Source organism: Colobus angolensis, unplaced genomic scaffold (assembly GCF_000951035.1).
Source record: "Colobus angolensis palliatus isolate OR3802 unplaced genomic scaffold, Cang.pa_1.0 Scaffold177, whole genome shotgun sequence".
Taxonomy (NCBI): Eukaryota; Metazoa; Chordata; class Mammalia; order Primates; family Cercopithecidae; genus Colobus; species Colobus angolensis.
Window position 1 is genome coordinate 1,511,678 of NW_012114899.1, and position 25,300 is coordinate 1,536,977.

The window sequence follows — 25,300 nt, forward strand, 5'->3', positions numbered from 1 at the left end:
ATGAGTTTCTCCATGTTGGTCAGGCTGGTCTTGAACTCTTGATCTCAGGTGATCCACCTGCTTCGGCCTCCCAAAGTGCTGGGATTATAGGCGTGAGGCTCTGTGCCCAGCCTGACAGGTTTTTTTAAATTGATGGTGTTCACTCTTCATAATATAACTTAAATATGGTGATATAAACTCAACTATTATTAATACAACTTATGTTAGATGATAAGGGAATAAGAGAGGAAGAAAACACAATAGTTGCTTCATATATATACAGATACATACATGAATACATATATATACACATATCCATACAAACATATTTACAAGAAAATAAGGAAGAAATACTCATAACAATTACAGTCCTCATTTCTGTAAGTAGACACATGGTTATAGCTGTCATTTGTAACTATCTTCTGCTAGTATACATTCCATATTTCCTTTGTTCTCAGTAATCACTTCAGTTGGTCATGGTTCTTTGCCTGGTAGGCAAAAAACACAACCAAGTAAAATTCCCATTATTTTTGAAGAGTCTGGGCCCTTAGTAGTCCTACCTGAATTGTGATGTTGTGGTTTTGCATTGGCTTTAATCAAAGAATAGGGTAGTACTAAGCAACACCCTAAAATATCTCCTATGTTTAAGACATACTCTTCCTTGCCTCCCTTGTGTAGCAGCAGTCCAATTTCCCTTTGGTAACCAGGACTGATTACCCCATTCTACACAGTAGCTCCCTTCCTTGCCTGTTAATTCAGAGTCAGGAGGAGCCCAAGGTGACTAGTTAATGGTCGTCTTAACTTCTATTTCAGTGAAATTATTGCTGTGTTTCCTAGTAAAAATATTTCTTCCATTGGAGCTAATACATCTGTAACAGCAGAACACAAGGTTGCAGGGATAGGAAGCAACCATTATGCTAGTATATCACCAGGGGTAATATGAGTTGTGCCATTTCTACTAATTGATTCTTGGGACCTATGAATCCTGGCCATAGTAGAAACCGTATCATATATTGGATGCTGCTTCAGAGCAGAGATAGTCTCTTGGAGGTATTGTCATATAATTGGCACTGAAATTGAGTCTTCAAAAAGTATTCCACTGTTTTTTTTTTTTTTTCTTTTTTTGAGACGGAATCTCACTCTGTTGCCCAGGCTGAAGTGCAGTGGTATGATCTCGGTTCACTGCAGGCTCCGCCTCCTGGGTTCACACCATTCACCTGCCTCAGCCTCCTGAGTAGCTGGACTACAGGTGCCCGCCACCACATCTGGCTAATTTTGTTTATTTTTTTTATTTTTTAGTAGAGACGGGGTTTCACTGTGTTAGTCAGGATAGTCTCGATCTCCTGACCTTGTGATCAGCCTGCCTTGGCCTCCCAAAGTGCTGGGATTACAGGTGTGAGCCACCATGCCTGGCCAAAATATTCCACTATTCTATCAGGCTAGCTGCTTCAGGATGGTGGGGAACCTGGTGAAACCAGTTAATCCTATAGGCCTAGGCCCATTACTGCACTTCATTAGCTGTGAAGTGATTTCCTTGATCAGAAGCAATGTTGTGTGAACTACTATGACGGTGGATAAGGTTATGGATGGTAGTTTTGAAAGAAGCAGAGAAGGTAAATCCAACTCCAGATTAAATGTTTATTCTAGTGAGAACAAAACACTGCCCTTTCCATAAAATAAATGCTCCAGTGTAATCCACTTGCCATCAGGAAGCTGGCTGATCAACCTAGGGAATGGTCCATATTGAGGACTCAGTGTGGATTTCTGCTACTGACAGATTGGGCACTCAGCAGTAGAGTAGCCAGATCAGCCTTAGCAAGTGCAAGTAATGGAAATTCAGCTCCAATTGAGCAAGGTAAGGATACTGGGCTATTGCGTGGGTCAGAGGATGGAAATACGACTGTCCCTCAGGAGTCAGAACCCCCGGAATCTCATCCTCACTGATCCCTTTGGATCAGCTTCGTGTGGCCTCTCCTGCTGAGCAGTTTTTTATGATGTTCTTTGCCCACAGTGTAGAACAAAGACATGCAACCCTTTCCTCGGTTTATGTTCCTTGGTTTCAGAGAGCACCTAGACTGAGTTGGAATCTTTGACTCTGATCATAAATCTCTGGAGAAAAACTTTGGTCCCACTTTGGCTTGGTTCCATCCTGCCTTTCCATGAACAATCAATTCTGGACAGCAGATTGGGCTGTGTTTACCAACATGGATGGAGGGCAGGAAAAGGAAGCTTGAGGTGATGAGGAGGACAGCATGGTGGTATGGACATAGATCATTTTCAGAGAAAGAAGCTGGTGCACGGACAGAAAGGTCAATAAATTTTTCATGATGTAAAAGTCATGTGATATTTTACTATAGTGAGTACAGGACTCCCTTTTTTACTTTAAAAATTAGATTTACATGAGAGAGTGTACTTAAAGTGCTTGCACAGTGCCTAACTAAACGTATTATTATTATTGCTTGATTTGGCTCTGCCATCACAAGAGTACAAGCTCACTATAAAACTGGTTAATGCTTACTTCATCTGTTTCAGATGGTGGCTTTGAGTTTTAAACAAAAATCACACTTTTGTTTAAAACTAATCAAAAAATGGTACTAGATTAATCTTAATAAATGAAGCACTAAGCACAGTTGTTCCACCTTAATGTCTCTTCTGTGCTCCAGCCTTGTACCTCCAAAGACCTCCTGGTTATGTCCACTGGGATACCTCAGTGACATCTCAAAAGCAACATGTGCAAAACTCCTTTTACTTTCCTAGTAGTCCCTTCTTAGTAACTGGCAACTTGTCCGCACTCACACTGTTGTTCAAATTTAATTCAGACAGTTGTCCTGATATCTCTGTGTATCTTAGTCCCTGTATCCACATGATCATTAATTCCTATTGATCCAGCCTCTGATTTATATCTTGAGTTGGTGTAATTGTAGTCTCTTCATTGGATTATTGAACAATCTCCTGTGTGGTCTCCTTGTTTCCACCACTTCTCCCTCTCTAACCCATTTTCCATAGAGCAGCCAGGGTGATCTTTGCCAAACTCATACATTTATTTATTAGGTAACAAGATTCCTGAAGGATCTATCTGAAGGTAAATATTTTGCTACTTCATCCAACTGGAGGTCACAATAATTATGAACTATCCCCAATCTGGAATTTATCTCCCAACAATTAGATTATATTGAAGTCTTCAAGAGAAGATTGTCAATGGACACCTTTTCAAAATAAACATTTCTTAGAAAATATTAACAAATATTGCCTTACATTAAGTTAAAATTAGTTGTCAACTAAATTGTTTTGGGTGAATAAGGTCCTGGATTCAAGAACAATAAGAATGATTATAAAAGTGGCAATGTTTTATGTTTTATCAAACAACTATTAACCTATAACCATGAGAACATTTTTGCCCTCAAAATATGTAGAAAAGTCCATGTTTTGGATAGAATATATACACTGTAATTCATCTCATTCAAAACACATGTGTGTTCCAGATACAACTTTTTTAGTCTCTTGAAAATTCAGGATTATGGATAGCTTATACGATGCTAATAAGATCAAATAGGGCAAAAACACTTGCTTTATAATACTAGAATTAAAATAATATGTCATTAGACACCTCACAATCATCACCTTAATACCTATCAGAGTAGACATCACCATTAATGGGGAAAATTGGCATCAAATGCCTTCTAATATGATGCATTGAGAACAAAATGACATCCTTGAGTCCTGCCCATAGTGCAAAACTGAATCAAATCATGAAGAAATATCAGACAAGGTCAAATTGTCCACTTGTACTCTTAAAAATGTTAATGTCATAAAACACACAAAAAAGACCAAGAAACAGTTCCAGGTTAAGACATATAACCAAATACAATGATTGATCTGGGCCTTTTTTTTTTTTCCTATAAAGGATTTAATTGGGACAGTTGGCAAAATCTGAGTAAAGTTTTTAGTTTAGATAATGGTATTGCTTTAATATTAATTTCCTAGCTGTGAAAATTATATTGTGGTTATCTAAGAATGCTTTGCACTGATATACTTAGGCATGCAGGGATATCATGTTCACACTTAACCTCAGACTCGGAGAAAAGTATATGTGTGTGTGTATATATATGTATATATACACCCAGAGAGAGAGGGACAGACAGAGAGAAGAGAGAGAGAGAGAGAAAGTAAAAGCAAATATGGTAAAATATTATATAGCTATTCCGGGTAAAGGATTTATGGATTTTTTGTACAATTCTTGCAATTTCATCTTAAATCTGAAGTTATGTCAAAATACTAATTTGTAAAAAATTAAACGAAAAATAGACTCTACATTTGTCCCTATATTAGAATCTTTTGGGGACATAGTCTCTTTAAATCAAGATTTTCCCACCTGCCAGAGGATTATCCTCTTCCTCAGAAAAACATTCCTCTTTCTTCTATCCCTCTATGTTCAAATACAATCTGTCTTTAGTTGTTAATGAGATTGGTCCCTTCTACCCAAGCCTCAAGGGAAGAAAGAGTAGTCTGTATTGATAACTTCTATAGGACAATATTTATACGTATACAATTGAACATGATGCATAGAATAATTTGTTACATAACAATTTTGGTTTTAACTCAGTAGCATTATATTTACAGAAAACTGGGACTTCACTTGGCTTTCACATAGGGACTTGACATTGACTGTTAGTGAAAGTTGTGTGCTCCTCGACAACGTTACCAAGCTTCCCATATGTATGTCGTACAGGCCAGATGCTGGGGAGGGGAGAGTAAGGGTGGAGGTGCCCTCGTGTTGTTTGCAGTTGTAGTTAGGAAAAAATGTGACACTTGTGTCAAAAGTTAGATACCTACATATGAATCAGGGTGGTCCCAAGGCAGATAATTAATTTACTATTGAGTTATAGACAATAAATATTGATTAAATTGTTTTGCGTCCAATAAAAGTAAGGAGGTATGTCAAGACCCACATTATTTGGATGGGCAGAAGATGGCGGGAAAGAGTCTGGGCACAGAGGGCAGATTAAGTTGGATTTGAACCTTGACTCTGCTCCTTACTGCTCTCATGATCCTAGGAATGCTCATTAGGCTCTTCCAGGACTCAGTTTCCTCATTTGGAAAAGGGAAAAAAAATTTCTACCTTAAAGGGTGTTAAAAGGAGACAATGTTGGCAAATCACCTGATGTAAACAAGGCATTTATTCATTTAGTGATACAAGCTGAGTGCTCACAGCCTACAAGATTTCCATGGGCTTATCTAGAATAAATGTGTTAATAAAAATTATAAAACCCCTTTTAAAATTCAAAATTTTGATTTATTGAGAGGTTTTTTTTTTTTTTTGTGGGACAAAGTTTTGCTCTGTCGCCCAGGCTGGAGTGCAGTGGTGCAATCTCCACTCACTGCAAGCTCTGCGTCCCGGATTCACGCCATTCTCCTGCCTCAGTCTCCCAAGTAGCTGGTACTACAGGCACCCACCACCACGCCCGGTTAATTTTTGTATTTTTAGTAGAGACAGGGTTTCACCGTGTTGGCCAGGATGGTCTCAATCTCCTGACCTCATGATCCGCCCGCCTAGGCCTCCCAAAGTGCTGGGATTACAGGCGTGAGCCACCATGCCTGGCCACAGTTGTATGTTTCAATGTCATTTTGTTTGTTTAATAGAAATGGAGTCTCACTATGTTGACCAGGCTGGTCTTGAACTCCTGCCCTCAAGCCATCCTCCTACCTTAGCCTCCCAAAGTGTTGGGATTACAGGCATGAGTCAGTGCCTGGTTAATATATTTAATGTAATGAAGATTCGAAGTCTCAAAGAGAAGCCTGCCTCCTGCCTCCTGCCTACTGATACTTTAAAACTACCCTACTTGTGGGTATTCAATAAAGTCTAATGGTTACATTTATTTATAATTTTAAAATGCTAATTGTTTTTCCTAATGCAAGATTCTCCCAACCTGGAATGAATTTTTATTTTCTTCATCTGTAGGACTAAAACAAATAACCAGCAGCAAACCGTGGACTACGTGTGTTAAAACACCACAGAGTAAGGGAAAGTTTTTATAGAAACTCCTTCTCCTATGTTCCACTGTGTCCTCTCTCCAACTTTGAACATGACCTTCAATTGTCAGGCTTAAATGTAGTAATTTTATTTGGCTGTTGAACCTAATTATAATGAATGAAAGGCTCTATGACTTATCGCAGATGAGGTGGTGAGCCTTTTTCAGAAATGTTGCCTTCAGATAGACTTTTGTAGCTTAATATATTTGTGGCACCTAACAGCTGTGTGCTACTCCTAGAAAACTTAATCCCACACACTGATCATTTGGCACAGAAAATAAGATGTGGGGTAGGAAGGGGAACCTTAGATTTAAATTGTGTATACAATATTTAAGCATAAAATACTATCAACACACACACAGATGCTGTAGTATTTACACTTTACATGGTGAGAAATCTAAAGATTAATTCTGACATTATTTTCAAGGGGAAGATTCTTTTCACATGAGTTTAAATAGTTTGGATACACTGTAATTTTTTTTTTTTTTTTTTTTTTTTTTTTTTACTTTAGGGATTAGTTAGGCCTCATTTATTAAGCAAACATCAAGCTGCTAAAAAAGACCAAGAACATCTGAAAAATATAGTCCCATTCTTCAAAGAAAAACTTAGTTTTGAAGACATTTTATGTGAAAACCTGAAACAATAATAGATCTTTGGAGGACATATTATTTGTTTTTCCTATGGGTTACACACACGGGATTTCAGGTACAGGAAAGATCTACATAGGAAGGGAGAATAAAAGGGGTTTCTAGAGGGTAAGTGTTAAGATGGAACTTAAAGGAAAGATATGATTTATATAAACAGTGAGCAGGGTCTGATTAAATATTGCATATTTTTGTGTGTATAAACTTTGTGTATATCATGCACTGCAATTCATTGTGATTTTTTAAAATTAGTAAACTTTGGCTTTTAGAGCACTTTTAAGTTTATGCAAAGTTCATCAGAAAGTATGAAGAGTTTCCACATACCCTCATTTCCACATATGTTCAACCTCTCCCACTATCAACATCTTGCACCATGGTGGTACATTTGTTACAATTGATGACTTGCCACATCTTGTGTGACACAATTCAACCATCCCTGTTGTATATGAGAAAGCAAAGGTTTCTCATATACAAAGGTTAAGTAACTTTCCCAAGATCACTTATCTACGAAGTATCTGAGCTATTTGCATATTTTATCACTGCCTCTCATACATAAAGATGTATAATAAATTAATAAAAACCAGAACAAGTAGCACGGATAATTGTTATCAATCCCCATATGCAGATAGTTCTCTAGCAATGATGTCTATTGCTCTTGTACAAAATGCAGATAGTTTTCTAGCAATTATGTCTATTGTTTTTGTACAAAATAATTTTACCTTTCCATGTAAAGAATTAGTTTTTTTAGCATCTCAGTGACATAAAACTGTGTGAACTCATCCTATTTGACCAAGTTGGAGAATATACACTTAAACCTAAACTATTCTAGGGCTCTCAAAAAACATGTAGTGGCTTGAATTGTGCCCCCTTTTCCCCTCCCATTTTTTTTCCTGGGTGGAAAAAGTGTGTTCACTCAGAATTTATCAATCTAACTTAACTTAGAAAAATTGTATTTGAGGATGTAATTAAGGTAAGGATCTTCAAATTAGCTAGACTAGGGTAGGCCTTAATGAATGTTAAATGCAAAGTGTCCAATGAAAAGTGTCTTTAGAAGAGAAGACATAGACACAGAGAAGAACGAAAGAAGTCACAAAGAGAAGACCATCTGAAGATGGAGGCAGAGACTGAAGTTGTATAGTTATAAGCCAAGCAATACTTGAAACCATCAAAACCTGGAAGAGGCAAGGTAAGAGTCTCCCTTGGAGCCTTCAGAAGGAGAACAGCCCTGCCAGCACATTGATTTTAGACTTCTGGCCTCCGAAACTGAGAAGGTATTAATTTCTGTCATTTTTAAGCCACTAAATTTGTAACAATTTGCTATAGAAGCTCTAGGAAATTGATGGTCTTGACTTAAAGAATTTCCACCTTCTTTCTTTTCCCTTGACAAGAGTTTGTGTCAGTGTTGACGGCCATTTCAGTTAACATGGCTGTAGCAATAGACATGGCTGGTCGTGTGTTCCACCTTCCATGGAATAGACTTGTCTTTTAGAAGTAGTTGTCCAGACAGGGGCTACATTTTCTGTCACTTCTTTCATCTTGATCGTGTATGTCCAGTTCTGACCAATGAAATATGAGCAAAATTGACGTGTGTTACTTCTGAGGGAAAGCACTTAAGAGTGTGTTTTTTTCCTACTTTCTTGAATCATGTCTATTGGCTGGACCAGAAGACTCCAAGGATCTAGCAGATGGCAACACCACAAGATGCCGTTGCCACTGTAGCTTAATGAAGCACATGACACTATTGAGGGGATTGGATTCTGTCAGTCAACTCAGGTGTTTGAAAAATACCTTCCCAAAGGACATATTCTTAGCTTCTTGAGTAATGATGACAGTATTTAACTATAAATTAATATTCAAATGTTAATGAAACACTTTCACTAAATACTTATTTAATTCTTACAAGACCCCTGTAATGTAGCTAAAACCAGTTGAGCTAACTAACATTAGAATTAAGAAATTTTGATTTCAAATCCACACCTCTTTCTCTGCAGTACCTCATTTACAAATGGAAATTCTTCCTGCCTGGGAGACCTAAGCTTGTCATCTGTAGTGAACATGTGCTTATTTTTTGCTACCTAGTATGTATTTTACTTTCTTTTAGTTAATGCTAATCCGAACTTCTGGGAGAACCACCCTTTCTGCCATTCTCAGCCTAACTAAAGTTGACTCTATCCAATCCAGGGGAGAACATGTGATTCAGACTGGCCAATCAGAAATAGCATTCCTCTGGCCTGTGGCCCAATATAGGCCAATGAGAGTCAGGTCCAGAACTTTCATTGTGTAGGGGAAAATATAAGAAACTGCACTGTGGGCAGCCATCTTGCTCACCATGTAGCATCTAAGAAGGAAACCAACAGAGTTGACATATCAGACACAGGGAACCGAAGACGTCTTTTCAGACCCTGAACCCTGTCAAGTCAGAAGCCAAATTTATTTGTTTGTGGACTTTTCAGAAGATTCCCTCTTCTGCTTAAACCAGTTCGAGTTAGATTTTCTTTATCAACTGTTTATGAAATAGGGACTTTTACCTCATGTGAATAAACAGTTATTTAAATAAGGAAAGTAAGATACTCCAGTATCCAGTATCCAGTACGGACCTATTTCATGCTTAATCACCTCTAGTTTCAGAACTTTGAGCCAGGGACATTGAGCTAGTGTAGCCCCAGGTACAAGATTTGAAATTTTCCTGCTCAGGGCCGGGTGCAGTGGCTCACACCTGTAATCCCAGCATTTTGGGAGGCCAAGGCAGGTGGATCACAAGGTCAGGAGATCAAGACTATGCTGGCTAACACGGTGAAACCCTATCTCTACTAAAAAAATACAAAAAAGAAAAAAAAAATTAGCTGGGTGTGGTGGCGGGCGCCTGTAGTCCCAGCTACTTGGGAGGCTGAGGCAGGAGAATGGCATGAACCCGGGAGGCGGAGCTGGCAGTGAGCTGAGATCGTGCGACTGCAAGCCAGCTTGGCGACAGAGCGAGACTTGGTCTGAAAAAAAAAAAGAAAAAAGAAAATTTCCTGCTCAGGATTCTGTATCTTTACTCATGAGGTCTGAGTGTTAGGAGCCCAAAACAGGGAGAAGCTCAGTTAAAAGATAATTTGTTGAATGTTGAGTGAATCTGGGGTAGTATGGACTTCTATGAAGTTTCAAATATGTATTCTTGCCTTACTATTGAAATAAATTGTTCATAATTCTGCAACAGCTTGTGACTTAATGTTCAGTAAGATAAACTATTTTTTTCTGTTACTTTGTAATTACTTGAAGTACACTTTATCGAGAATAACACCCAAAATTTAATTGTGTGACTGTGTTCTTATATATATGGGAGAGGGTATGGGAGGGAGGGTGAAGAGATTCCTTTGCCAAGGGCTGGAATTTTAAAATGCAGTTCATGTGCTATATTTGCCTTATTGACATTTATCCTTCATTATAACCTAGAGTCAGGCTATTTAGATCATCACCACATCATAGTCGAGAGCTATGAATGATCTTCATTGATTTTGTTATTTCATTTCTTTAGTACATATACAGCAATTTGCCCATCCAAAATTACAGTTGTGCTATTTGTGAATCTATGCTGCTTTAGTGTTTGTAAGTATGAAAGGAATTTGGGAAATACAATTTTCTGATTATTTGAGAAAAATGAGATTTTTTAAAATGTACACTGAGTCAGAAAATTATTTTAATAGTTTCAAACAATTTTTAACAGGATCAGTATAAACTAGCAGTTGATTTCTCCATAATTATCAAAATTATTTATACTTGAGGTCTTGACTAAGTGGGGCTGAAATTAACAACAGTTCTCACACTGTTGGCTCAGAAATCATCCCAGGAAGCTTGTCTTATTGATTATATGTCATACTTAGCTCTTATGAGATGATCCAGTCCTTTTTAAAAAAGTATCTCTTTCTTCATTCTTTGTGAGAGGTGACAATGTGCTAGCAGCCCTCACTCTCAGTGCCTCCTCGGCCTCAGCGTCCACTCTGGCGGCGCTTGAGGAGCCCTTCAGCCCGCCACGGCACCATGGGAGCCCCTCTCTGGGCTTGCTGAGGCCGGAGCTGCCTCCCTCTGCTGCGGGAAGGTGTGGAGAGAGAGGCGCAGGCTGGAACTGGGGCTGCATGTGCCGCTAGTGGGCCAGAGCGAGTTCCAGTGGACGCTGGTGCAGGCACAGGCTCAGCTGGCCCCGCACATGGAGCGGCCAGCTGGCGCCGGGAGCCCAGCTCAGCGAGGGGCTTAGCACCCGGGCCAGCAGCTGCAGAGGGTGCATTGGGTCCCCCAGCAGTGCTGGCCGGCTGGCGCTGTGCTCCAATTCTTGCTGAGCCTTAGCTGCCTCCCTGCCGGGCGGGGCTTGGGACCTGCAGCCCGCCATGTCTGAGCTCCTGCCCTGCGGTGGGCTCCCGGGCGGCCCCAGCCTCCCTGAGGGGCACTGCCCCCTGTCCCGTGGCTCCCTGGCCCATCACAGCCCAAGGGCTGAGGAGTGCAAGCGTGACTCGCGACTGGAGGGCAGCTCCGCCTGCACCCAGGGTGCAGGATCCACTAGGTGAAGCCAGCTGGCTCTTGAGCCGGATGGGGCTTGGAAAACTTTTATATCTAGCCTGAGGATTGCATGTGCACCAATCAGCACTCTGTATCTAGCTAATCCGGTGGGGACTTGGAGAACTTTTATGTCTAGCTAGAGAATCGTAAATACACCAATCAGCACTCTGTGTCTAGTTCAAGGTTTGTAAATATACCAATCAGTACTCTGTGTCTAGCTCAGGGTTTGTAAATATGACAATTGGTACTCTGTATCTAGCTAACTCTGTGTCTAGCTAACCTAGTGGGGACTTGGAGAACTTTTCTGTTTAGCAGCACTCTGTGTCTAGCTCAAGGATTGTAAAGGCACTAATCAGCACTCTGTCAAAACAGACCAATCAGCTTTCTGTAAAATAGACCAATCAGCACTCTGTAAAATGGACCAATCAGCACGATGTGGATGGGGTCAGATAAGGGAATAAAAACAGGCTGCGGGAGTCAGCAGTAGCAACCCACTAGGGTCCCCTTCCACAGTGTGGAAGCTTTGCTCTTTTGCTCTTTGCGATAAATCTTGCTGCTGCTCACTCTTTGGGTCCATGTTGCCTTTATGAGCTGTTGCACTTACTGGGAAGGTCTGCAGCTTCACTCCTGAAGCCAGTCAGACCACGAATCCACTGGGAAGAACGAACAATTGCAGAGGCGCTGCCTTTAAGAGCTGTAACACCACGAAGGTCTGCAGCTTCACTTCTGACAGCGAGACCATGAACCCACCAGAAGGAAGAAGCTCCAGACACACCATCTTTAAGAGCTGTAGCACTCACCGCAAGGGTCTGCAGCTTCATTCTTGAAGTCAATGAGACCTAGAACCCACCAATTCTAGACACATTTGGAGGCTTGAAGTGAATTTGGCAGTATTTGTTAAACACCTTCCAGATCTTTTCATTTACCACTCTTCAACATTCGGTTCTCACTGCATCCATTTCAACTTTTTCTGCTCTTTTCTAAGTTGCTTTAGTAATGTTAAGTCATCCAAATTTTTATTTTTCTCTTCTTGGAAGTTTTTTACTACTGCTGAGGTCTGGACTATACAATTGTTTTATGGCTCTTTCCCTACTGGCATGAGCTGCTATCCAAAACTCATAAAATTGTTTATAGGTTTGGCTGGCATCAATTTCTTCCCTGCAAAGGAAGCTGTGGGAACCATAGTGTTTAACTCATGTACTGTTCTGTTATCAATGTTCCTCATCACCTTGAATAATTACTGGAACTTAGGAAACACCTCACAATTCACGTCACCGCTGGGTGCTGCCATGTTGGACCAGAAAAATGAGATGCTTTAAACTGCTTAGCTTGCATTGATTTCCTACTTGTAGACTTTGGAAAAGACAGGTTCTCTGATTTCTTCTTCTACATGAGCAACTGGAAAGGATGAAGTGAGGCTGGGTATAGAATAGTATGTGAAGAGCACTATTTATTTACTATATGCAGAAGAGGAAAATCCTACCATACATGTGCTCCTCAGTTAATAGGTTTTCTGTAGAATGTAAACTTCTTGAGGCCAAGAACCTTGACTATCCTTTGGAAGAGCTAATCCATGGTGAATGCTAGATAAATATTTTTTGAGTAACAACTGAAAAGGTGGTTGAATAAAGAACTCTTCCAGAAATTAAACAAATAATGCCATAAGTTTTATTGTAAAACTCAAGCTCTAATCACGCTTTAGTCTAATTCAATCCTGTTAATCATTGGAAACCAGTAGTTCTCATCAGCACAGACACAAGCTATTTTATTTATCTATGTATTAGTTAATAATTTATTCAACAAGTAATAGTTGAGTGCTTACAAAGTATTAGTCTGGAATTGTCAATAGAGGATGGTAACATCCCCTTTTCCCCAGAGGGGTGTTTGAAAATGTATGGGCACATTTGTCATTGTTGTTGTTACAATTACTGCCTTTATTGGCGTTTAGCGAGTTGGGGGATAAATATACTAAATATTGTATAAACTCTTCCACTATTAGTGGAATTTGAAGTTTGTTTTGGGTCATCATGAACATTCCATACTTGTCTGCTGGTAAGATTCCTTTCTTAGGGCATATGTACAAGAGTTTCAAAGGCTTAAAAACTCTCTTAATCATGGCCAAAGTAATACATTTTATGTCACAACGCTGAAACACACATATGTGTGTGGATAACTGAAACAAATAATTCATGAGAAAATATTATCCCTTAGTATGTTTTTATGCCCACTGATTTATTAAAAAATAATGCTACTTGCTACATACTGAATTGATTTTCAAAATCTATTCATTCATCAAAACTCAGTTTAAAAAGCAAAACTCTGCAGGGCATACCTAGTAGTGGAATTATTGGATCAAAGAGTATGCTCATGTTTTTCTCAAAATACCAAACTATTTTTGAAGTTGTTATTTTAACTTATACCTACTAAAAATGGATGAAGAAATTCTGTTGCTCTAAAACTTTACTTTTGGTCCTTTTAAATTCTACACGCATGTGTGTTATTGTACTATATAAAATTTTGTATCTTTTTAACATTTAACATTAATACAAACAATTTCTAGTGTCATTAGTTGGTATTAAAACGTGAGATCTTTTGAATTACAGTATAATATTTCATTGTAAGGATACATTATCATGTATTTGATTCTTCCCCTATTGTTGAACATAACTATGCTTCTAAGACTTTAGACAACTCTGTAATGAAATCATTAATTATATATACTCTTTTACTAATTGATCTCTGGTTACATGTTATGACAGATTTCAAGACCCAGGATTACTGGGTCAAAGGGAATGACCATGTTTATAGCTTTTGACATACATTTTCAATGTATGCCTGTTTATTTTTGATAGATCCAGGATTTCCTACTTTTGACTGAGTAAAATCAAGTTTAGCTAAACATATAACATTAGACACCAGTGTTCTATTTATAAAACATTACCCTTAAATAGATTTGGAAATGTGTTTTCCAGTCTCCATATTTAGAATGGTAAATGTAAACAGAAGAAAGGAAAGAACTTCCAGCCTTAACACTGTATTAATTTATTTTGTTCTAATAGCTGTTTGCCTCACTGTGGAATAAAAATAACACTGCACTAGCCACCAGAAGGCCTGACTTTTAATTTTGCCCCTCACCTGCCACATGAATCTTCCTCCATAGAATGATATTTTGTTCTGCTCTGCCTATCTCACAGAGGATATGTGAGAGCTAAATGACCTACAAGAAGCAAAACCATCAGTATTCAAATTGATCAAGTGAAAAAACTGAAATCATAAGAAGTTCATTTGGAAATATGTTTAATCTAGTCAATTGATTTACCACAAGGGCATAGGTCTTAAATAAGAAATCAGATTTTCCATGGATTTTACCAAGGAGATAAGACTGGATTCTGCATCTAGCAGACAATATTTTTCTTATTTGTTTATTTTTTTAAATATAAAAGACAACTTAAAGAAAAAGTAAACTTCCCATAATTAAAAGGTAAGCAAACAAAAGCAACAACAACAAAAAAGCCCAATGCCTGGGCTACAGCAGCTTGAGGTCCTGATTTAGTAGGTCTAGAATAGGATCTGGGCTTTGACATATTTTGAAACTCTTTAGGTGATTTAATGTGTAGGTGGAAATGTGATCTTCTAGAACTACACTGTTCAGTATGGTAGCCACTAGTGACATGTGGCTATATACATTTAAATTTAAACTAATTAAATAGTATTAAGAATTTAGTTGCCTAGCAACGGTAGGCACATTTCCAATGCTCAACTATCACATGTGGCTGGGTTGGTACTTACCATCTTGGACAGCACAGAATAACTTTTCTAACATTACAGAAAATTCTTCTGTTAGATAGCACTGGTCTTAAGGCATATACAATTGATGGAGAAAGAAAAACTTTTGATAAGCGAGTAGTATTTTTTCTTCTTTTCTCATTCATCAAATACTTACTGTGGGCTTGCTGTGTTTCAGCCAGTGTGTTAGATAGGTGTTTCCCCCTTATCTGTTAGTCTTCTGATATTTGTCATGTCTAGGTAACACCTGTTTTGATGATTAGTTTCTGTTTTTAAAAATAAGTTTATTTTAAAAGTAAATATGTTATTTTATATAAATAAAGTATCACTAATATTTGCCTTAAATATAAAAAATGTTTTTAAAATATAAGGTGAAGATTTTTAGCAACAAAATCCAATTATGAGGTACCAAAGTTCTAACACAAAGAATATTCTAGATAAAAGGTAACAGTTGCTAAAGTTTTAACAATACCTTTCTGAACTCAAAATACAGAGAACTCTTTAGATCACAGTAAAAACAGAGAAATCAAAGGCAGAGTGGTGAGCAGGTGGGAAGTCCTGGAGTTCCACTCAGATGCCTGTTCCAGTTATAGCCGTAAAGGTTGGAGATATAGTAGCCAGATTGGGACACTTGATGGGTGGAGAAGCTGGAACTGACACCTTCACCCCTTACCCCCTCTAGCAAACAAAAGAATCACGCACACACTCCTGGGTGTGCACAATTAAATAACTTTTCTGGCAAAATAATACAAAAAAAAAGCAAGGTTGCATAAAGTCTATGTGGATGAACAGAAAATTTTGACAAGTAATCAAAAATAAATAACCCTAGGCCTATTATGAGGGTTATGTCAACTTGATTGTGCCATGGAGTGCCCAGACATTTGGTCAAACATTATTTTCGGTGTGTCTGTGAGGATGTTTTTAGCTGAGAATAGCATTTGAATTAGTAGAATGAATGAAGTAATTTGCCCTCCTTAATGTGGGTGGACTTGATCTAATCAAGTGTAGACCTGAATAGAACAAAAAGGGCTGAGTAAGAGGGAAAGCCTCCTGACTGACTGCTTGAGTTGAGAGATTAGTCTTCTTCCCTGGAACTGGAACTTACACCATTAGCTCTCCTGGTCCACAGGCCTTCAGACTCAGACACAACTGTACCACCGATTCTCCTGGATCCCTAACTTGGGGACTGCCAAGCTTGGGACTTCTCACCTTTCATAATATTGAAAGGTGAAATATTACAAGGAAAGGCATGAGCCAATTCCTTGTAATAAATCTCTACACACACACACACACACACACACACACACACACACACACACACCTCCTATTGATTCTATTTCTTTAAAGAACCCTAATACACCCATATACCACATTTAAACAGATGAACCTTCTCCCTGTTCCTTAGCAGATAGAAATTGGGATCGTGATTTAATGTTCCCACTGAAAACTGGGATTCTTGACTAATCAAGGCAAAGGCCCAAGAGACAGTGATGATCTTGCAGTGATTGCAGCAGAATTGAGAGTCCAGTGGCGTATGGCTGAGTGACCCGCTACAGAGGAACCCAGCAGTCAAACATCCAGGATCCAGGGGATGCCAATGCCAGTGCCAATGGCGATGGCATCAGAAACAAACTCTGGCAGGCTCTTGGCCACAGCTTGTCTCCATTGATTCCAAACCTTCTGGCAATTCTACTTAAATTTTTGTTCTTCTACAGGCTATAATAATTCGCTAAGTAACATGAACAGGAAAATGACAAGATTAGTGCCATGCATCTATGTTTGTAGAATGTTGGTCATTTCTTTTGGGAACAACTCCTTCTTCAACACTCACAAAATGGGATGCTTTTGAAGAGCTCTAAACTTAGATTGCATTTTCCTCTGTGCTATTTTTGACCTGGTCCAGCTCTCTGTTGTGAAGTGTCAGTGCGTCCCAAGGTATGAATCAAGTGGCATGATGAAAAGATACCAGCTCCAAAATGTCCATCTTTCTCACTGACCACAGACTCTCCTTCTTACCTGAAAATTCCAACTATTAGTATTTTCCGTATGCTGGTGAACACACCAGGAGCCTTTGACTCTCTCTGCCCTCCAGTGGCAATGCATAGTTGCCTTAGGGTCAGGTAGATGCAGACCTTCATTCCAGCTCTACTATGGACTATCAGTGTGATGTTGAGCAACTTGATTACACTTGAAGCCACAGTTTTTCTTCCCTGTAAAATGGCACAACAGTTGTACTGAACTCACAGAGATTTTGTGAGGTTTAGGTGAGATGACACTTGTAAAGAACTTCTCACAGTGCCTAGCATATAGATATTATAAGTACTAGTAATAGATGTGATATTAATGTCTTGGAAATCCAAAGGACAGGAGTGTGACAGGCTTCAACTAGTTGGAAGTAGTGCTGCATAATCAAGTCCAATTTGAACCAGATGCATTTTAAGAAAATCACAGGACAAAAGAACCTTTTAATTTATAGGTTCAATCTCACATGTTCTCCATTAAATATCCTTTTATGCTGTAAAATATTGAAAAGATTTTTATGACTGTGCTTTTAAAATTAGTATTAATAGCTTATTGAACTTACATTGCTTGTGGTATCTCAGAAATCACTATGCTTACATTGAAATCTGTTTGAAGTAATAGTCAAATTTATACATTCTTTCCAAGGCAATAACATTTTTATAAATATTAATGTTTTGGTGAGGCTTCATATAAGCAAAGGAAGTTTTCTCCAACTTTATATTATGAATTTTTTTAACACATATACTGATAAAATAGTTTAATTTACACCTTTATGCCCTTCACCTGGATTTACCGGTTGTTTATATTTTTCCATATTTGTTTTACATTTATCTATACCAACAAATATGAATATATTTTTCTTTTTGAGCTGAAATATTTGAAACTTGCCAAGTATAATAATGCATAATCCCTAAATTATCAGCAGGCATCTCCTACATAATCATAGTCCCTTTATTACACTTAAGAAAATTAATGAAAATTCTTTAAATATATCTCATATCCAGTCCATTTTCAGATGTCTTTTGCAGCTGATTTCTTGAACCAGGATTAATGAAATTTTAGTATTGTGTTGAGCATGACCATTTTTATCTTTTAATGTAAAACCATTTTTCTCTTCATGACATTGACTTGCTCAAGTCTTTGAGGATGCTTCCATTCTGGGTTTGTTTATTTCTTCATGGTGATGGCCTCCATCTCCTTTGTATATCTTATCAACTGGTAGTTAGGTCTAGATCCTTGACTAAGTTCAGTTTCAACATTTCTGGAATACTACATCACAGTGATGTGAATTTCATATTGTATCACAGTAGACAAGGCTCATTGCAGGTTGTATCAGAGACCAATGGCTTGCCAAGCATGGTAACCCCAACTCTCTCCATTATAAAGGTACATTTTTCCCTTTTGCAATCATTAAGTAATGGGCAGTGGTGGATAGCAGGGGTTGGTACATTGGAAAAAATATACTGAGGTTATCCTAATAATCTTTTATCTGATGATTGTAGTATTCATGGATGATCCTTGCCTGAGTTGTTTATTTCATTAGGGAATCCAAAAGGGTGATCTGTTATCATTCCCTCTATATTTATTAGTTGGTATTATTTCTCTCTTTTTCTTTTTACATTTAAAAATAGGCCCATAAGTTGAACAATATAAAACCACTAAGTTTAATAAGAAGTAAAACTAATAGAATGCTACATTTTATATTTGTACATTTATACATTAATTTAACAGGTAAAGCCAACACATTTTCTCATGCATATTTAGCTCTTGAAAAATTCATAGCCTCTGAGGCACTACACTGCCTAGTGGATAAAATAGCTTTGATTTGAACTGTTTCTGAGCACACAGTCAGCATCAAATAGTTCTGATTGTGTTGTTTAGCACTGAGTGAGCCTGTCAGCAGGTGAGGAAAAAATGTGTGGTTAAGAAAAACCATCTGCCCAAAATCCAAGGACCCAGAGGTCAGTGCGATAGCACTGGGGGGACAGGGGAGGGGTGGGAGATGGTGTGGGGCACAGGAAGATCACAGACAAATATGTTTCCCAGTGTTATTTCCGATGACCCACTATGATTTAAATATAATCAATAAGGATTTTGAGTGTTTATTCTGGGAAAAAGGCTGCTAGCATTCCTTTTGGTGATTTACTTCTAAAGTTGAAGAAAGATCATTCACTTATTAATGTCTTCACTTATTCCCTTATGAAAACTGACTGCGCACTTACTGTGATCTGGGCCTAGAGAAGACTCTCTCTCCTCTGGGAAGGAGAAACACACGTAAGCACTCATAGCGACATCAGCATGCTGCTGTCAATACTCATGTCAACACAAACCTACCAATTTGAGGTCATAATTCAACTCAGTCTCTCTCAAATATATGTATGTGCTTTCTCATGCTAATGAGAATGGTGTTTGGGTTTTCATTTTCTTTCCTGGGTTGTTCTTAACAGCCTCCAGTGATGAAGAGGATTATAAGGGCAAATTTTATAACTACTGTCATATTGAAAAAATGTTTTTATTCAGAGTACATGGTCTCTTTTGAAGCAATGACCTCACTAAAAGTTTTTTTTTGTTTCTCCCTAATTATTTGTTAGCAGAAGTTTTGGACCTATAGTGATTAAGAGCATGATTTAGCTTCAAAACAACCACATGTGTGGAGCTTGGGCCACATCTCTCTTGATTTGTAGTGTCTTTATGTGTAAAACAGAAATAAAAATATCAATTCCACAGGGCTGCTGAAAAAGCTATATATATACATCCTAAGTCTCATTGAGCCTAGTGCTAAATAAATGGTAGCTCTGATAGCTGTGTTATTCATGACAGTGTTTGACACCTAAAACTGACATCATGTGCATTTATTTTCTATTAGCAAGCTGTTAAAGTAAACCCGGAGTAATTTCCCTTGCTTTGGTTCCTTTTTGCTTCACTTTGGCACTGCATATTCTTCAAGCTCACTGCTCCCCTTCATCATTTCCCCCTTGAAAATTTTCAGTTGCTTATGGCATAAACACCACATTCCCAAGGCTGGTTTTCTCAGACCTCTGGCAATCAAAGTGGATTGTTTACTCTGTCCTCTAAACTCTCTCCATATAATTCTCTTGCATGCTCATCAGACCATCCCCAGACTCTTGTAGTAGCCTATATGTCCTATGTATTTCTGGGAGTTCCCCTGAAGATCAGTAGGAACCAACAAACACATCTGGTCTGTCACCATGTAGCTTTGGCACTGTGTTTCTTTATTGTCCTACATTGGTGAGTACCATGGAGTCCCTCACTGTCATCCTTTGCTCCTTCCACTTGGTGGGGGAACAAGGCTCTGTGACTTGTGCCTCTGCTACGCTCTTATTGTAGACTTTCCAGCACCATATTTGCCACAGCTGAAACATGGTAGGTTATCTCTGCAAAATGGAGATGAATGTCTGTCTCTATTTTCAGTTACTCTTAAGACTCCAGCACCTATGAGGCTTTAGCTTTTGTTTCCTTACAACTTTCCCATCTTCATCACTGCAGGACTCAGTCCAAAGTTCTTGAAGGCTGGGCCAGAAGATAAATTGTCCTGGCAAACGCCGTGCTGTACTCCACACCACACCTTCTTCTGACAGCTGCGGTTTTGTTACTGATTAAACCTTTGCGGGCCTGCTACTTTTCCCATTAGAATGTGTCATTGTCCAACAAGATTCTAAAGGCTACTTAAAAAATAAAACCTCTCTGGCCAGATGCAGGGGCTCACGCCTGTGATCCCAGCACTTTGGGAGGCTGAGGCGGGAGGATTGCTTGAGACCAGGAGTTTGAGATCAGCCTGGGAAATAAAGTGAGACCCCATCTCTACAAAAAATACAGATTAAATTTTTTTTTAAAAAAACCTCTTCATTACACTAGTTTTCCTGACCTTTCCAGACATGCCTTAAAAACAGCTGTGGAGATGATGAAGGCTCCTTCTGAGATCTCTCCTCTTTGCTTAACTCATATGAACCTGACTACATTATAAGCTTCCTTTGGACAGAGTTCATGTCCACAGTGCCTAGAACATAGTAAGTTCTCAATAAACTTTTATTAACTAGATGAATAAATTAATTAAAATAATAGCTAATATTTATTGAGTACTAGATGTAATTTCTTGTGTTTTATATTCATTAGCTTGTTTAATCATTAAAACTCCATAAAGCAGTATTATTATTCCAGTATGTGACCCAATACCTTCCATTTGCCCCTGTAATTCTGATCTCAACCCTTCTCCTTCTCTCTGTTGCAGGAGGTGGGCCCATGTGAACTACCACAGTGGGGCTTCTTTCCCTCTGGTTTGTGTGGGTTTGGCTATTGGGAGGCACAGATTGGAGATCAGAGGGAGACAGGAAAGAGGAATGGGGGCTGATCACTTCCTGATCCCTTCATTGTGATGTTGCCTGGGTCAGGTTGGGACCTTCTCCTGAAAGTTACAGGTCTTTTCAAGATGGCTTTAGTTTCAGGATCTCTCATGCTCACTCCCTTTTCCCTTTACACTAGGAGTGGTAACAGCCCAATACTACCACGCTCAGGCTCCTTCACCACATATAGTGCTGTCCTTTACACTTACACCACACTTTTGTAGATAATCAGTTTGATAAACACTTCTCTAATTATATTATTTTGAGAAAGTCATCCTTATCTCTCTGGGACTCTGTGTGGAAAGCATGTTGCTAATGAGGTAACTGAGGCCCACAGAGATTAAGAAAATTCCTTAAGGTCACTATACTAAAGGTGCTAATGTAGGAGTTTGTATCCAAGTCCATGGTTTAATGAACACATCATGCACACATGGAACTGCATTTGAATGCTGGGTGGCAGTGATGCACAGTGGATAAGCACATTACCATTGCAGTCACAAAGATCTGGACTCCAAAATGGGCTCCACAACCTAGTTGCAGTAGAACATTAGGCAAATGACTCTAGCTCTTTAAGATTCAGTTCCTAAATCTGTGAAAAGGGGATTCTACCTACCTTGAAATTATTATAATGTTTAATTTTATGTTAATTTTTGTAGAGTGCTACCATAGTGTTTGGTACCTAATGAAGACATAATAGTTATCATAAAAGCCATTCTGAAGGGGATTATTTGGAACTATGAGAGAACACAAGAGAAGTTTCGTATGTGGTACCTTTAGTTAAGATGCTTATAATAGTAACATAAAACAATCACATACTGGCTGGTTAGAACAGACATTGGAATTAAAGAGTTCTGGGGAAAGGGAAGAAACTCGTGGTTTGAAGTACATAGGTCAGGATTCATTTTGCTTCTTCACCTCTTTGGTGCATTTATTTTCTTGCCTTGGCTCTGGCCATCCTGTTGAGAGTGCAAGCATCCCCCAGGCAATTTGGTCTGAGTGAACTAACAGACATTAGCAGGCTTCATCATGAGCCTTCTTTCTGGCTGTTAATTCTTGTGGCGATAACACTTCTACTTGGTGAGGGAACAAGGCCACTGTAGTGGCCTGCCTAGCTGTGCTAGTGGGGTTAGATTGCCACAGGGCTGCACTCTTAAAAACAAAGCCTACTTTTTCAGTGAGGACAAGTATGAAGTATTTCCATAATCGTTTCACAACTTGAATTAAAATTGTTTAAAAAGTTGCCAGTACATGAAAAATATGTCTTAACTGTGGACTCTGTAGAGAGAGATGGACAATGCAAAGTAAATAGTGAATACTTTTTTACAGGCAAAAAAGTTCCAGGGGTACATCTAATCTATGGAAGGCTTGGAAATGCATGATATGTATGTACTTCCCACCCCCATCAAAATCAGAGATGGCCTTAGAATCTCTAAACACAGCACTGAAAAATGCCATCATTTACTATATTGAAGTTAGTACAAAAGATAGAGCTTTGCTAGCATTGTTATTCTGTGAAGAGGAGGATCCTACCTTTCTATGTCATATCGCTGTCCAATGATTACCACTGAGTATAAAACCAAATAGAACTGGTTTCATTTTATTGGCTGAATTATTATATAATGTTATTGATAATATTGTATTAGTAAGCCAGAATTTTTATTTGGAAATGTATTAAACGTTTTTTTTGTTTGTTTGTTTTTTTGAGACAGAGTCTCGCTCTTTCACCCTGACTGGAGTGCAGTGGCTGGATCTCAGCTCACTGCAAGCTCTGCCTCCCGGGTGCCCGCCATTCTCCTGCCTCAGCCTCCCGAGTAGCTGGGACTACAGGCGCCCGCCACCTCGCCCAGCTAGTCTTTTGTATTTTTAGTAAAGACAGGGTTTCACTGTGTTAGCCAGGATGGTCTCGATCTCCTGACCTCGTGATCCGCCCGCCTCGGCCTCCCAAAGTGCTAGGATTACAGGCTTGAGCCACCACGCCCGGCCTGGAAATGTAAATTTAGACTATTAGCTACATCCTGAATTATGATTTTTTTAAAACCCTTATTTATGTTGTCTATGGGAATAGTATCAGTTAGCTTTTGCTGTGTAACAAACCACTCCAAATTTGAGTGACAGAAAACAATAATTTTATTTGTTTATTATTCTGAGGGTCAGCAATTTGGCCTCAGTCCTGTTGTGATGGGTCTTGGTTCCTGCAGTCAACTAGGGGCTGGTGATCTCATTCACATGTCTAATAGTTGGCTGCCTGTTGGCAGGGACAATTGAAATAACTGTAGCATGTCCCACTTACCATCTAGAGGCTGGACAGGGCTTATTATCATGGAGGTGGTCAGAGTTTTCCCAAAAGCAGCAAGAGATCATTTGCTTGAGCATCTGGGGCTTGCCGTCTCTTGCTGCTCTTGGGAAAATTCTTTTCTCAGTTTGTGTTAGACTTGCTATTTTCCCATTGGCCAAAGCAAGGTACACGGTTAAGCCGAGAGTCAGTGTGAGAGGGTATTTCCCAAAGGCATAAATATGAGAAGAAATTATTGCCAGGCACTGAGGCTCACACCTGTAATCCCAGCACTTTGGGAGGCTAAGGTGGGCAGATTGCCTGAGCTCAGGAGTTTGTGACCAGCACGGGCAACACAGTGGAATCCCGTCTCTACTAAAATACAAAAAATTAGTCAGGTGTGGCAGTGTGCACCTGTAGTTTCAGCTACTTGGGAGGCTGAGGCAGGAGAATTGTTTGAACCCGGGAGGCAGAGGTTGCAGTGAGCTGAGATGGTGCCACTGTACTCCAACCTGGGTGACAAGATCAAAACTCCTTCTCAAAAAAAAAAAAAAAGAAAGAAAGAAAAAGAAATTATTATAAGTATTTTTCTAAACAACCTACCACAGGGACACTGTTTCAAAATAATAATGTGTGGTAATGAAACAGTATGCTTATATTCACATAATTTTACAGAAAAGGCTATTGTAATATAATAATTATACTTAGAAATTACATGAAGACACTTAAGATTATTATTTCAATTAAATACTATACTAAACCATTGCTCTTAACCTTATCCCTACTACCAAAAATATTTAACTTTCATAATCATCCAAATGATAAAGGTACTACTGTTATTCCCATTTTACACATGAGGAGATTCAGACTTAGAGAAATTGTAGATGTCCCCAATGTCACCATAGCTGAGGGAATAACAGTTGAGGAACTTTAAGGATATACTAATTTAATATATATGAGGAACTTAACATGATGCTTTCCACAGAGTGTTCAAAGAGTATATGGATGCTATATTTATATTATAATATTATTCATAATAGTTGAGTATGAGAGATTATTTTAATTTATTTTAAAAGTCAGGTCATATATAGCTATAAAACTAAGAACTCACTAACATATATTTCCCATTATGGACATATCTATCATTGGTTCTATATTTTGCTTTAACTGGAACTGACTATAAATCCAATATAAACTGTAGTTTTCAGGGAAGTCACATAACTCAGCTCACTAGGAAACAATCAAACTTTTCAAGCACCACTCATTAAGCTATGTCATTAAATCTGCAGCCACATTACCCAAACACTAAATATTTGGCCAGCTACTCTTTATTCCTTCAATGATTACATTATCAAATCTTTATGGATGCCATTTATTATTCATATTGGTTAAAAGTAGAAGGGCTTATTTGAAGGAAGGATGTTAAATTCCACATATTGTGTGTGTGTGTGTATATATACATATATACACACATACATATACACATATATATGATATATATGTATATATGTATATATATCACCTCTACCCTCTGCATTAGTCACATGGTAAGAAAAGAATAGAACTGGAAATCCTGTTTTAAAAAGAATCTTTTTATTTTATTTTTTACTTATTTATTTATTTTTTTGAGATGGAGTCTTGCTCTGTCACCCAGGCTGGAGTGCAATGGCATG

General features: G+C 38.6%; 1 pseudogene; it reads right to left on the bottom strand.

Moving 5' to 3' along the window:
- Positions 1-12,025: 12,025 nt before the first annotated feature.
- LOC105509539 lies at positions 12,026-12,477 on the bottom strand (annotated as a pseudogene).
- Positions 12,478-25,300: the final 12,823 nt, after the last annotated feature.